Source organism: Sinohyriopsis cumingii, chromosome 17, assembly GCF_028554795.1.
Source record: "Sinohyriopsis cumingii isolate HCF-2022 chromosome 17, ASM2855479v2, whole genome shotgun sequence".
Classification (NCBI taxonomy): domain Eukaryota; kingdom Metazoa; phylum Mollusca; class Bivalvia; order Unionida; family Unionidae; genus Sinohyriopsis; species Sinohyriopsis cumingii.
This window is the reverse complement of record NC_142977.1, coordinates 58,995,514-59,007,953: the sequence shown is the minus strand read 5'-3', so window position 1 is coordinate 59,007,953 and position 12,440 is coordinate 58,995,514. Positions and strand designations below refer to the sequence as shown.

The following is a 12,440-nucleotide window of genomic DNA, read 5'->3' as shown; positions in this document are numbered from 1 at the left end:
AAGACACAAGTCTCGGTTTTAAAAATTAAAGCCACACAAGTACCAGTTTATTACTTTGTGAAAAATGGGTTCATTATGAGAAAATGGCGGCAACCGATGCACCTGCTGGTGAAAGTGTTGTTCCGAAGGCATATGGACAGGACATGCATAGTATAGCCCATAAAACCCCTTAAGCTGGTCATTTGGTGTCAGTAAGACTTATCACAAGATCCTGAATCGTTTTTATTTGCTGAAAATTAAAGTGATGTTTTTCAGTACCTTAGCTCATCTTACACTTGTCAAATGGTAGGAAATCCCAATCAGAAGATATCTAAGGCACATCTGCAACCTATTCCTGCATTTGACCATTTGACAAGCCATCTAATAGAAAAATGGTAGACTCTCGGTTCTTTACCTAACACAAAGTCAAGCAAGCAACACTTGTTGACCATAATGTATGCGTCCTCAAGCTTTTCATAGCCAATTCCTTTAAAGAATATTAAAGCAAAACGTGTTCTAAAAGTTTAGGCAATGTTTTAACACTTGTTTGCCTCCCCAAATCTGTCAGCAAATTTTATGTTTGATTATTTCCAACAACGTATGCAGGAAGTAGACATTCAATAGTTTAATTTTTCTATCTGTCACCCTGAAAGTAATGGGGCTATCTCAAGACTGTCCGAAAACTCTCTCACCTACCCAGGATACAAGGATACATGTATACCATTATATTGAATCAAACCTTATAAAAGACAGTGATCAGTAAAATCCTGGATTGTATAATTATCGAGTAAGATCAGGAGAGTTTTTTAAAATATATAGTGTATCCCATATTGGTAATTATCACCAAATAAAAGACGCCATGACTACCCTAGGACAGCAAAAGACTGTCCCAAAACACCCTCAACTACCCATGATACATGTAGGCGATTAAATAGAACAAAACCAAATGAAAAGACAGCGATCTGTAAAATTCTACCCTGTATAATTATCGAGCAAGATCATTAGAGTTTATTCTTTTGTTGATACTTGCTGAAGACCGTCCCAAAACACACTCATCGACAGCAACATTCATATTTCAAAATATCTTTAAAGCTTCTTTCTTAAGTCTTTAATATGACAAAGAGCAGCTGAATAATTACATCTTAAGGGTCCTATCTTTATATTTGCAAAATTCTTGAACCAAATTATTAATTTTAATTGGTTTGATAATGGCAAGAATTACAATAAAATAAAAATTTTTAAAGCTGCTTTTTGTTTTTGTTTTTTTATAAATATATAAATACATTCAAAGGTTAAGGTTCCGTACATTAACAATGCAAATTAAGTATTTGAGAACAACTGTACACTAAATCTAATACTTCTAATCGCAAGTAAATACTTTTATCATGATACGAACATGATTTTCCACAGTTTGATTATTTGGGGGTTTTTTTGCGGCAAAATATGTTCCAAAATGAAGATCATGATAAGAATAATAACACCTGTAAGGAATGATTAATTGTTTTTAATGTCATTTTACCTATAAACTTTTTTATGTGCTATTGATGTTGATCTGAATTATTTTATTTTCGCGGGAGCTTATGTACAATATTATCACAGGAAAAGAAAGACGTCTGTGAGGTGCGTCAAAATGGGTGACGTACAATACAATCCTTACAACCAGGGTTCGTCCGATGAATACTCGTTAAGAAGATTACGAGGGAATATATCATTGTTATTTCTGATCCTTACTTTGCTAAAATAACTAATGTTTCCAAGTAATGAGAGATGACACTAAGAAGTAGATTTCTTAAACTTTGAAGGTAAATACTTCAGTGCGTCAAAACTGGGGTTGAAAAAGATGGACCACCCTGTTGTTGTGGATGCGTTTTTGTTTTCGTAAGGTGCTATAAATCGCTTAGATCTTCGAGAAAGCATATGGTTTTAGAGACGATTAAAACTGTGTTGCTAACGTACACCTTAAAAAAGGGGAGTGAAAGAGTTATCGACATAAAATGAATGCCGTAAAGGAAAAAAATTAGAAATTTAGAGAGACACGAGATGGACAACAAAGACGATACTGATAAAACTTAGTATTTACATTGTTGCAGGACCAAATCTGTATGAAAACAGCAGTTGGAATGATGTAATTGTAAAGTTCAGAAACAGAATATACAAAGTTTGTAGTAACTGACATTGCGTTTGTCATACGACAAACTACGGAATCAATTCAGTTGTCGGCAAATCGCAAGATACAATAACGCAGAAGGAAAGTAGATCGAAAAACTTGCAAGCAACCATTTACAGCTTGCATCAATGAAAATTAGAAAATTCTTGACTAGAATTATGAATGTAGCACTTGCAAGCAGTCATTTACAATAATGCAGAAGGAAAGTAGCACTTACAAACTGCCACGTACAATTTGCATCAATGAAAATACAATATACATTGATAGAATTATGAAAGTATCATTTGCAAGCAGCCATTTACAATAATGCATCATAGAAGATTAGGAAATACACGCATATAATTATTTCGGTAATCGCCCTCCATATATGCCTGCCATATTTCCGACAACGTGTGTGTCCGATTTAGATTTTTAACGTAGCTTTAAAATAAATTCAGTCATATCGCTACGATGCCTGCAATGTGGCAGTTTATAGTGATGTCTAGCACTGGGGCATCATGCTGCAGACATGTAGCATGATGTTCCACCCAGACACATTATCCTGACACCAGGCCGAACAGTCCTAAAACTAACCTCTTAATGCTGTGCGACTAGCGAGGCAGCTGTTAGTACCTTTTTTGTAAGTCTTTGGTATGATGTGGCCGGGGATCAAACTCACGATCTCCCGCATCAGAGGCGGGCGCTCTAACCACTAGGCCACTGGAGCGGTTCGACAACGCAAGCTTTCAATTTCTAGGTTATCCTTGTCCTTTGACGATAAGTGAACAATTAAGAAAACAAAGTCGTAATTACAAAATTTCTAAGTGCAAAAATCGTAATGTAGTTGAAGAGGATTTAGATAATATATAGTTGTAAGTACGAATTACTGAGTTGTAAGTAAGGGGCTGTAAGTCGCTTCTTCTTCTTCTGTACATTCGCCTCCTGTTCCACATGAAACTTTGAGAAAAGTATTTGAATAAAAATAAAAAACCTAGGTTCCACCGAGATTTGAACTCGGATTGCTGGATTCAAAGTCCAGAGTGCTAACCATTACACCATGGAACCTATAGGTTACAACGGGTCATCTTCTCAAAACTTATTAGTAGGTTGTAGTATATGCGTATTCTTTACAGTTTTGCTAAAACATGTGCATGAGGTAGTAGGAGCGAGGCGATAATACTCAATAGGAAGAGAGCTATTCCAGTATCCAATGGCAAGGACATGCGCAAACCGCAATATGTATGTGTATGACGGGTTCGCACACACTGGCTGCTGAATGGAAAAGTAAAAATAAATATACACACATTTGGCGGGAAACGCTTTACAACGCAGGTTTGTTCTTTTCCTATCACCATCATATACGTGAATCAGAGGAATAATTTAGCGGTGAGTACCCTGTGGACACCAACTTTTGGTGTCCGCAATATAAAATGTTCCCAGCAAGAAGGTTTATGCTTTGAATCCGTGTCCATAACGCATTAAATTGGAATGCACAGAGTGGGGGAGAGAGAGAGAGAGAGAGAGAGAGAGAGAGAGAGAGAGAGAGAGAGAGAGAGAACAACTATAAAAGAAATAGATCATATTTGTATAACAACAATGTGATCGTAAAGTGTACCTCTTAACACTTTGCACATTAGTGACATTTATAATAAATGTGTACGAATACAGTTTCTAAGGTATCGAGTGCTGGTCAGTATCAGTGTTGTCATGGTAGAGGTCACATTATAGAAAAGGGATTCGCTATTTAAAATCGATATCGACTAATATATGCATATATTGATAATGAAACACATATAGTGCAGTGTAATTGACTCCTCGCCTAGAAAAGTGAGAAAGAGGTAACGGTCCGGAGCCAATATCAAGACATAAAGGAAATGTGTTTACGTTGCGCAATTCTTTAATTGCAATTAATAAATCAAAGTCGAAATTACAAGATATCTTTGTTTTCAAATGGTAATGTAGTTGCAAAGAATTTGCGAGATTGCCCTTTTTAAGTGCGAATTATTGAATTGTCAGCAAGGAGCACTAGGTTGCAACTCTATTGCGAAACTAGATTCATATTTCGCACTAACCCATTTCCAAGCAATACTGTATGTCGTTAAATAGCTACATACAATGTATCCTCTCATACTCGCTTCTACTATTGTACATTTGTCTTCTGTTCGACATAAAACTTTAAGAAAAGGTATTTTTAGGATTAAAAAGATAAACTTAGGTTCAACCGAGATTTGAACTCAGATTGCTGGATTCAGAGTCCAGAGTGCTAACCATTACACCATGGAACCTATCGATGATACAGGGTCATATTCCAAAAACATGTTAGGAGGTAGTAATATATCAGTATTATATCAGCTTACCGTTGGACTCCCTTGTGTTCATTTATATTACCGATAAGGTGCATTCATGTTGTCAGAGATTTCGTCTTACTTTATTGATAAAACGTTACACTCCTGTAATACACACAAACAAACACACACACAGAGATGAATATGTATATATATATATATATATATATATATATATATATATATATATATATATATATATATATATATATATATATATATGAAAATAATAAAAGTGTATATGAAGATTAAAAGTGAAATGCCTAAAAGATTAGTACTATTACGTTCGAGTGGAATGTATATTAAATTAGTAAGATACATTGAAATATCTTAAAGTGATTAAATGAAATGAAATTATGCTGGCTAATTTAAAATCAAGTTATAAAGTTCACTTATGACTATCAGGCTAAATTTAGGCAGATCAATACTCTATATATAAATAATGATATAGTATGTTTTTCCCGAGATTTTAAAGTTCTAAATATGTCATCATTTAACCATCAAGGCGATATTTCTTCTATATTCCTGTCTACGTGAAAACCTCAGAGTCTGGGACTCTGTCTTGAAATCATATCCAGATGAGTTTCTTTAGGAAGCCCATTGAAAATGACATTATTTTATTGATGGAATTTAAGTCCTTTTACCGTCTTGAGTTTGGAACACTCATTACTAAAATTCGCACCTGACTCTTTGGTGCGGAATTGAAAGCACATGTTTCAAACACATACTGGTCCAGAAAATGCCGCGGCTCATATCCTTTCATCTGCACAAAAGCTGACATCCAGATTTCATCTATACCGATAAATATAGGTTTCATCTATACTTATAAATGTAGGTTTGATTATGAGCACTCACAATCTTTAAGTTGTTGAATTTTAAATATCATGGTGTTTACATAGGTTTACTATGGGAACTGAATTAGTACCGTGAGTTTTGTGGACTGAACACATTTGCTCGTGAGATGCCACAGGCCACTCTTGCTTTGGCAATTCTGGCATTTGTCTCATCATCGCTTTGGACTGCACGCGACTGCTACTGCCAAGACAGGTGATCTTGTCCACTGCCAGGTGGGTTTGGCCATTCACGGTGATGGTATCCTCTTGGTAACCAAAACAATAATTTCCTTTAACTTCGTCTTCGGCTGTAGTCTCCTCAGATTGAAAAACAATCCGGCCCACCGGCATCTGATATCGATATCATTATCCTTACAGTATGGAGCGCTGGGCGATATCGGTACCGTAATGGCAAAAGATCACGTGATAACCAGCAGGCCGCGCCTTTTAAATTCTCAATTTCGAGGTCAATCCTATTGATCACACCTTGGAATATATGCCGATAACTGCAGTCGGATCACCTCACCTGTTTGCGAAAGAAGGATTGTCCGAAAAATTGCGAATGCATCTAACTACTTTTTCATTCGTAAGCTCTAGGTCAATCGTACAGTCATTATCTTCGTAGAAACTGTCGAGGTAGTCCGAATAGATCAGGGTTTATTTGTTGTTTCGGAGACATTTTCAGCGAACAAAATTAAACATTTTTTGTAAATTACTGCGAAGACTTGAAAAATCCGAGGAAATATGGAAAGGTCGTTGAAAAATCCAATGACGTATGGTGAGGTCGTTGAAAAATCCAAGGGCGTACGGAAATTTCTTTGAAAAATCCAAGGGCTATGGAAAGGTCTATATATGTATGAACAAACAACCATGTACAGCGATTAACTGACACTTACATAGAGACAGAGCTGATGATCCTCCGACAATATGAAGAAATTGTCATACTTCATTTTAGCATCGAGCTTGTTTTATTTTTAATTTGTAACTCAACAATTGTGACAATTTATTCATACTTTGTTGAACTAACCGGTTTTCAAACTATGTTGTATGACGAAATAGACACACATAGGGATCATATTCGCTTCAATTTGCATACACCCACCTCATCTTTCGCATTAGGATTTACGAAAATAAAATAAAGTCTTTAAATTAATGTAAATAAGAAAGAACTTAAAATAATATTCAAGGTTCCACCGAGATTTGAACTCGGATCGCTGGATTCAAAGTCCAGAGTGCTAACCATTACACCATGGAACCATTGTAGCATGTTTCGACAAGACACTTGTAAAAAGTGTCTCCACTGTTCTACGCCAAGTTCTGACAGCGGCCATTTAGGGGCCATGTTCTGATGACTTATGTTATTAGCAAAATCGCTAATTTTACCAGCCAACCAGATGAAGTCTTACACCTTCGCCTTTCGGAGACTGTGCGGTGTGCTAAAGATCGTCGTGGTGGGCCGAAAGATTGGAAATTTAAAATTTCTGAAAGCTGCATTTCCATTGGCTAATTCCAAAATTAGTAGAATATGACCTCTTAGAGGTCGCTCTCAGATCTTCACGTGAGACAGAGGAGATTTGAATTTAATCAGATTGCCCCAGGCTTGTATCTATCAGTGTACATAGTTGCCTTATCTTATGTATACAGGAAGTGTAACTATGCAGTGGGAACACGTCACGAGTTGTAATTATATTGACACTAAATATGAAAAGAACTGTAACCCGACTGGGAATATTCTTATTCAATTTTTAGAAGGCAAATGAAGTACCTTTGTTGTTTAAGGTATAAAGTACATTCTGATTAACTTTTGTAAAAGAAACATCAAAGAAAACGCTGAATGTGGCTCTAAATTAACTGATTATGATAATGGTATCGATCCACATCTGAGAAGTGTAGATACATGTTCATTATTAGAATTTAGATAAAATTAAACAATGTTACATGTAACTGAGAGATGTGAGTCTTTAGTGTAGTTTCCCAATTTCACCTAGTAATACATACTAATCATCTGTAAACAATATTCTCTTATACATAGTTTTTTATATTTCTTCTATGAAATCCACTAGTAGTACGGAAAAGGGTCTTTTGTCTCATTCAATAACCTATGGGTCCCCGGACACCCATTCTGGCCTCTAACCCTTTGATAAGCTATCCACCACGCGACATATAGATGTTTGGATACTTTTTCTTGATTTTTCTATGACGTCCATATGGCTTTTCGGATGTCTTCCCTGCTCTCATACGTAGAACCCTTGAGTTGGATCTGTATTCAATATATATACACTGTACAAAAATGCTCACTTTTCGGAGAATTTATTTTGCGGGCAATAAAATAAGTTCCTTGCTCTTGCTATGAGCAAAAACCCATGAAAATGTTTATATTTTATTTGCTAATTAGTTATATCTGATACATTGACCCTCACAAAACTATTTTATTTATGAACCTGAGATGAAATTCTACATTTGGCCTCTTTCCCTAATGTAATTGTGCCTTCGAACAATGGACAAGGTATATTCCATAATTTAAATGTCTTAATCACTCAGCAAAGAGAGAGAGAGAGAGAGAGAGAGAGAGAGAGAGAGAGAGAGAGATTCACAAGTAAGTTAGTTTCTTCACAGAATAATAGAAACCACTAGCCAATTTCTGACTGCAGTTGTAAGATATCTGAGCAGAAAGTAACAGCTACTTTATAAGTATGCAAGTCAGTTTAATGTGAGTTATAGGCCACCAAGTAGTATTCCTCAGAGAAGACACAAGTTTCGGTTTTAAAAATTAAAGCCACACAAGTACCAGTTTATTACTTTGTGAAAAATGGGTTCATTATGAGAAAATGGCGGCAACCGATGCACCTGCTGGTGAAAGTGTTGTTCCGAAGGCATATGGACAGGACATGCATAGTATAGCCCATAAAACCCCTTAAGCTGGTCATTTGGTGTCAGTAAGACTTATCACAAGATCCTGAATCGTTTTTATTTGCTGAAAATTAAAGTGATGTTTTTCAGTACCTTAGCTCATCTTACACTTGTCAAATGGTAGGAAATCCCAATCAGAAGATATCTAAGGCACATCTGCAACCTATTCCTGCATTTGACCATTTGACAAGCCATCTAATAGAAAAATGGTAGACTCTCGGTTCTTTACCTAACACAAAGTCAAGCAAGCAACACTTGTTGACCATAATGTATGCGTCCTCAAGCTTTTCATAGCCAATTCCTTTAAAGAATATTAAAGCAAAACGTGTTCTAAAAGTTTAGGCAATGTTTTAACACTTGTTTGCCTCCCCAAATCTGTCAGCAAATTTTATGTTTGATTATTTCCAACAACGTATGCAGGAAGTAGACATTCAATAGTTTAATTTTTCTATCTGTCACCCTGAAAGTAATGGGGCTATCTCAAGACTGTCCGAAAACTCTCTCACCTACCCAGGATACATGTATACCATTATATTGAATCAAACCTTATAAAAGACAGTGATCAGTAAAATCCTGGATTGTATAATTATCGAGTAAGATCAGGAGAGTTTTTTAAAATATATAGTGTATCCCATATTGGTAATTATCACCAAATAAAAGACGCCATGACTACCCTAGGACAGCAAAAGACTGTCCCAAAACACCCTCAACTACCCATGATACATGTAGGCGATTAAATAGAACAAAACCAAATGAAAAGACAGCGATCTGTAAAATTCTACCCTGTATAATTATCGAGCAAGATCATTAGAGTTTATTCTTTTGTTGATACTTGCTGAAGACCGTCCCAAAACACACTCATCGACAGCAACATTCATATTTCAAAATATCTTTAAAGCTTCTTTCTTAAGTCTTTAATATGACAAAGAGCAGCTGAATAATTACATCTTAAGGGTCCTATCTTTATATTTGCAAAATTCTTGAACCAAATTATTAATTTTAATTGGTTTGATAATGGCAAGAATTACAATAAAATAAAAATTTTTAAAGCTGCTTTTTGTTTTTGTTTTTTTATAAATATATAAATACATTCAAAGGTTAAGGTTCCGTACATTAACAATGCAAATTAAGTATTTGAGAACAACTGTACACTAAATCTAATACTTCTAATCGCAAGTAAATACTTTTATCATGATACGAACATGATTTTCCACAGTTTGATTATTTGGGGGTTTTTTTGCGGCAAAATATGTTCCAAAATGAAGATCATGATAAGAATAATAACACCTGTAAGGAATGATTAATTGTTTTTAATGTCATTTTACCTATAAACTTTTTTATGTGCTATTGATGTTGATCTGAATTATTTTATTTTCGCGGGAGCTTATGTACAATATTATCACAGGAAAAGAAAGACGTCTGTGAGGTGCGTCAAAATGGGTGACGTACAATACAATCCTTACAACCAGGGTTCGTCCGATGAATACTCGTTAAGAAGATTACGAGGGAATATATCATTGTTATTTCTGATCCTTACTTTGCTAAAATAACTAATGTTTCCAAGTAATGAGAGATGACACTAAGAAGTAGATTTCTTAAACTTTGAAGGTAAATACTTCAGTGCGTCAAAACTGGGGTTGAAAAAGATGGACCACCCTGTTGTTGTGGATGCGTTTTTGTTTTCGTAAGGTGCTATAAATCGCTTAGATCTTCGAGAAAGCATATGGTTTTAGAGACGATTAAAACTGTGTTGCTAACGTACACCTTAAAAAAGGGGAGTGAAAGAGTTATCGACATAAAATGAATGCCGTAAAGGAAAAAAATTAGAAATTTAGAGAGACACGAGATGGACAACAAAGACGATACTGATAAAACTTAGTATTTACATTGTTGCAGGACCAAATCTGTATGAAAACAGCAGTTGGAATGATGTAATTGTAAAGTTCAGAAACAGAATATACAAAGTTTGTAGTAACTGACATTGCGTTTGTCATACGACAAACTACGGAATCAATTCAGTTGTCGGCAAATCGCAAGATACAATAACGCAGAAGGAAAGTAGATCGAAAAACTTGCAAGCAACCATTTACAGCTTGCATCAATGAAAATTAGAAAATTCTTGACTAGAATTATGAATGTAGCACTTGCAAGCAGTCATTTACAATAATGCAGAAGGAAAGTAGCACTTACAAACTGCCACGTACAATTTGCATCAATGAAAATACAATATACATTGATAGAATTATGAAAGTATCATTTGCAAGCAGCCATTTACAATAATGCATCATAGAAGATTAGGAAATACACGCATATAATTATTTCGGTAATCGCCCTCCATATATGCCTGCCATATTTCCGACAACGTGTGTGTCCGATTTAGATTTTTAACGTAGCTTTAAAATAAATTCAGTCATATCGCTACGATGCCTGCAATGTGGCAGTTTATAGTGATGTCTAGCACTGGGGCATCATGCTGCAGACATGTAGCATGATGTTCCACCCAGACACATTATCCTGACACCAGGCCGAACAGTCCTAAAACTAACCTCTTAATGCTGTGCGACTAGCGAGGCAGCTGTTAGTACCTTTTTTGTAAGTCTTTGGTATGATGTGGCCGGGGATCAAACTCACGATCTCCCGCATCAGAGGCGGGCGCTCTAACCACTAGGCCACTGGAGCGGTTCGACAACGCAAGCTTTCAATTTCTAGGTTATCCTTGTCCTTTGACGATAAGTGAACAATTAAGAAAACAAAGTCGTAATTACAAAATTTCTAAGTGCAAAAATCGTAATGTAGTTGAAGAGGATTTAGATAATATATAGTTGTAAGTACGAATTACTGAGTTGTAAGTAAGGGGCTGTAAGTCGCTTCTTCTTCTTCTGTACATTCGCCTCCTGTTCCACATGAAACTTTGAGAAAAGTATTTGAATAAAAATAAAAAACCTAGGTTCCACCGAGATTTGAACTCGGATTGCTGGATTCAAAGTCCAGAGTGCTAACCATTACACCATGGAACCTATAGGTTACAACGGGTCATCTTCTCAAAACTTATTAGTAGGTTGTAGTATATGCGTATTCTTTACAGTTTTGCTAAAACATGTGCATGAGGTAGTAGGAGCGAGGCGATAATACTCAATAGGAAGAGAGCTATTCCAGTATCCAATGGCAAGGACATGCGCAAACCGCAATATGTATGTGTATGACGGGTTCGCACACACTGGCTGCTGAATGGAAAAGTAAAAATAAATATACACACATTTGGCGGGAAACGCTTTACAACGCAGGTTTGTTCTTTTCCTATCACCATCATATACGTGAATCAGAGGAATAATTTAGCGGTGAGTACCCTGTGGACACCAACTTTTGGTGTCCGCAATATAAAATGTTCCCAGCAAGAAGGTTTATGCTTTGAATCCGTGTCCATAACGCATTAAATTGGAATGCACAGAGTGGGGGGGAGAGAGGGAGAGAGAGAGAGAGAGAGAGAGAGAGAGAGAGAACAACTATAAAAGAAATAGATCATATTTGTATAACAACAATGTGATCGTAAAGTGTACCTCTTAACACTTTGCACATTAGTGACATTTATAATAAATGTGTACGAATACAGTTTCTAAGGTATCGAGTGCTGGTCAGTATCAGTGTTGTCATGGTAGAGGTCACATTATAGAAAAGGGATTCGCTATTTAAAATCGATATCGACTAATATATGCATATATTGATAATGAAACACATATAGTGCAGTGTAATTGACTCCTCGCCTAGAAAAGTGAGAAAGAGGTAACGGTCCGGAGCCAATATCAAGACATAAAGGAAATGTGTTTACGTTGCGCAATTCTTTAATTGCAATTAATAAATCAAAGTCGAAATTACAAGATATCTTTGTTTTCAAATGGTAATGTAGTTGCAAAGAATTTGCGAGATTGCCCTTTTTAAGTGCGAATTATTGAATTGTCAGCAAGGAGCACTAGGTTGCAACTCTATTGCGAAACTAGATTCATATTTCGCACTAACCCATTTCCAAGCAATACTGTATGTCGTTAAATAGCTACATACAATGTATCCTCTCATACTCGCTTCTACTATTGTACATTTGTCTTCTGTTCGACATAAAACTTTAAGAAAAGGTATTTTTAGGATTAAAAAGATAAACTTAGGTTCAACCGAGATTTGAACTCAGATTGCTGGATTCAGAGTCCAGAGTGCTAACCATTACACCATGGAACC

At 35.9% G+C, this 12,440-nt stretch overlaps 5 non-coding genes across 5 annotated transcripts; all 5 read right to left on the bottom strand.

Moving 5' to 3' along the window:
• Positions 1 to 3,118: 3,118 nt before the first annotated feature.
• Positions 3,119 to 3,190, bottom strand: Trnaq-uug (transfer RNA glutamine (anticodon UUG)). Its single transcript has one exon. It is a non-coding gene; the product is annotated as a tRNA-Gln (tRNA).
• A 1,148-nt stretch (positions 3,191 to 4,338) lies between these two features.
• On the bottom strand, positions 4,339 to 4,410 carry Trnaq-cug (transfer RNA glutamine (anticodon CUG)). Its single transcript has one exon. It is a non-coding gene; the product is annotated as a tRNA-Gln (tRNA).
• Positions 4,411 to 6,488: 2,078 nt separating this feature from the next.
• On the bottom strand, positions 6,489 to 6,560 carry Trnaq-uug (transfer RNA glutamine (anticodon UUG)). The gene has a single exon. It is a non-coding gene; the product is annotated as a tRNA-Gln (tRNA).
• Positions 6,561 to 11,158: 4,598 nt separating this feature from the next.
• On the bottom strand, positions 11,159 to 11,230 carry Trnaq-uug (transfer RNA glutamine (anticodon UUG)). The gene has a single exon. It is a non-coding gene; the product is annotated as a tRNA-Gln (tRNA).
• Positions 11,231 to 12,368: 1,138 nt separating this feature from the next.
• On the bottom strand, positions 12,369 to 12,440 carry Trnaq-cug (transfer RNA glutamine (anticodon CUG)). Its single transcript has one exon. It is a non-coding gene; the product is annotated as a tRNA-Gln (tRNA).